At 45.0% G+C, this 3,011-nt stretch overlaps 1 pseudogene; it reads right to left on the reverse strand.

Moving 5' to 3' along the window:
- Window positions 1-1,009: 1,009 nt before the first annotated feature.
- Window positions 1,010-2,216, reverse strand: LOC133233999 (large ribosomal subunit protein uL11-like; annotated as a pseudogene).
- Between the last annotated feature and the right edge of the window lie 795 nt (window positions 2,217-3,011).

Genomic DNA, 3,011 nt, shown 5'->3' on the forward strand with positions numbered 1-3,011 from the left:
CCCTCATCAAGAGGCTCTTTAATTCCTCTTCTCTTTCTGCCATAAGTGTGGTGTCATCTGCGTATCTGAGTTTATTGATATTTCTCCCAGCAATCTGGATTCCAGCTTGAGATTGATCCAGCCCAGCATTTTGCATGATGTACTCTGCATAGAAGTGAAATAAGTAGGGTGAAAATATACAACATGGCCTACTCCATTCCCAATTTTGAACCAGTCTGTTGTTCCATGTCTGGTTCTAACTGTTACTTCTTGACCTGCATACAGGTCTCTCAGGAGGCAGGTAAGGTGGTCTGGTATTCCCGTCATTTTAAGAGTTTTCCAGTTTGTTGTGATCCACACAGTCAAAGGCTCTAGCATAGTCAATGAAGCAGAAGTAGATGTTTTCCTGGAACTCTCTTGCTTTTTGGATGATCCAACAGATGTTGGCAGTTTGATCTCTGGTCCCTCTGCCTTTTTTCCTCCTCTGCTCCCCACATCCTCTGTCTTTTCTAAATCCAGCTTGAATATCTGAAAGTTCTCTGTTCATGTACTACTGAACCCTAACTCGAAGGATTTTGAGCATAACCTTCCTAGCGTGAGAAGCGAGCGTGACTGTGCAGTAGTTTGAGCTTTCTTTGCCTTTGCCCGTCGTTGGGATTGGAATGAAAGCTGGCCTTTTCCAGTCCTGTGGCCACTGCTGAGTGTGTCAAGTTTGCTGGCATATTGAGTGCAGCACTTTAAGAGCATCATCTTTTAGGACTTGAAATAGCTCAGCTGGAATTTGGTCACTCCCGCTAGCATTGTCTGCAGTGATGCTTCCTATGGTTTCCCTGGTGGCTCAGAGGTTAAAGCGTCTGCCTGGAATGTGGGAGACCTGGGTTCGATCCCTTGGTCGGGAAGATCCCCTGGAGAAGGAAATGGCAATCCACTCCACTATTCTTGCCCGGAGAATTCATGGATGGAGGAGCCTGGTGGGCTACAGTCCACGGGGCCTGGTGAGCTACAGTCCACGGGGTCGTAAAGAGTCGGACACGACTGAGCGACTTCACTTTCACTTTCTTTCCTAAGGCCCACTTGACTTCACACTTCAGGATGTCTGGCTCTAGGTGCCAGACACCCAGAATAACACACCATTGTGGTTATTCATTAAGGTATTTTTTGTACAGTTCTTCTGTGTATTCCTTTTTTTTTTTTTGGTTGTCAAATAATCCTTTATTCTTCTTTTCCTCTTGCAGTTCTTAACTAGCTGGTCACTGTCGATGTCAACTATGATGCCACGAGGGCGGCGGCCATCGACATTGCAGCCGCAGATGGGGCACTTCCTGGGACCTTTTTAACGGTTCCAGAGAGTTCTCTGGGCTAGAGCGTTCTCTAGCTAGAGATCAATGCTGCACCTGCCAGGCAATGTCGACAATCTCATCAAAAGTGATGTTTCCACTGTGCTTAATGTTTTCTGTTTCTTTCTATCTCTTGGTGGTTCCTTGAGGACTTTGATGATCAGGGCAGAAGCAGAAGATACCACCTCAATCCAGGCCTGTCTGTTCTGATCAGTTTCACCGTAATCCTCAGACTCTTCCAATCACCAGTTGTCCTGGTGATGTTATCACCTACCTTTTTTGGAGACAGACCCAGGGGCCAATCTTGGGGATGAGGGCAGATGTGGCACCAACTTCCCCACCAGCGCACCTCAGGTATGCGACTTTGATCTCATTGGGGTTGAACTTAGGTGGCATGGAGGAGGCGGCTGGTGTCGGAAGAACCCGGATTCGGGATGACAAAGAAAGTTGTACTTTTGCCTCCTCTGAGCCAAAAGCTCTTCTGTGTATTTCTGCCACCTCTTAATATCTTCTGTTTCTGTTAGGTCCATACATTTTCTGTCCTTTATCATGCCCATCCTTGCATGAAACGTTCCCTTGATATCTTCCATTTTCTTGAAGAGATCTCTAGTCTTTCCCATTCTATTGTTTTCCTCTACTTCTTTGCGCTGATCACTGAAGAAGGCCTTCTCTCTCCCTGCTGTTCTCTGTAACTCTGCATTCAGTTGGGTATATCCATTTCTCCCTGGCTTTTCAACACTCTTCTTTCCTTAGCTATTTGTAAAGGCTCCCCAGACAACCACTTTGCCTTCTAGCATTTCTTTTTCTTTGGGATGCTTTTTGTCACTGACTCCTGTACAGGGTTACAACCCTCTTTCCATAGTTCTTCAGGCCCTCTGTCCTCCAGATCCAATCCCTTGACTCTATTCATCACTTCCACTGTATAATCATAAGGGATTTGATTTAGGTCATACCTGAATGGTCTAGTGATTTTCCTTACTTTCTTCAATTTAAGTCTGAATTTCGCAGTAAGGCGTTCGTGATCTGAACCGCAGTCAGCTCCAGATCTTGTTTTCGCTGACTGTATAGAGCTTCTCCATGTTCGGCTGCAAACCATAATCAATCTGATTTCGATTTTGATCATTAGTGATGTGCATGTGTAGAGTCGTCTCTTCTGTTGCTGTAAAAGGATGTTTGCTATGACCTGTGCACTCTCTTGGCAAAACTCTGGTAGCCTTTGCCCTGCTTCATTCTGTACTCCAGGGCCAAACTTGCCTGTCACTCCAGGTAACTCTTGACTTCCTCCTTTTGCGTTCCAGTCCCCTATGATGAAAAGGACATCTTTTGGGGGTGTTAGTTCTAGAAAGTATTGAACGTCTTCATAAAACTGTTCAACTTCAGCTTCTTCAGCATTACTATTCGAGGAGTAGACTTGAATCACTGTGATATTGAATGGTTTGCCTTGGAAACGAACAGAGATCATTCTGTTGTTTTTGAGATTGCACTCAAGTACTGCATTTCGGACTCTTTTGTTGACTATAAGGGCTACTCCATTTCTTCTAAGGGATTCTTGCCCACAGTAGTAGATATAATGGTCATCTGAATTAAATTCACCCATTCCAGTCCATGTTAGTTCACTGATTCCTAAGATGTCAGTGTTCACTCTTGCCATCTCCTGCTTGACCACGTCCAATTTATCTTGATTCCTGGACATAA

Source organism: Bos javanicus, chromosome 21 (assembly GCF_032452875.1).
Source record: "Bos javanicus breed banteng chromosome 21, ARS-OSU_banteng_1.0, whole genome shotgun sequence".
Taxonomy (NCBI): domain Eukaryota; kingdom Metazoa; phylum Chordata; class Mammalia; order Artiodactyla; family Bovidae; genus Bos; species Bos javanicus.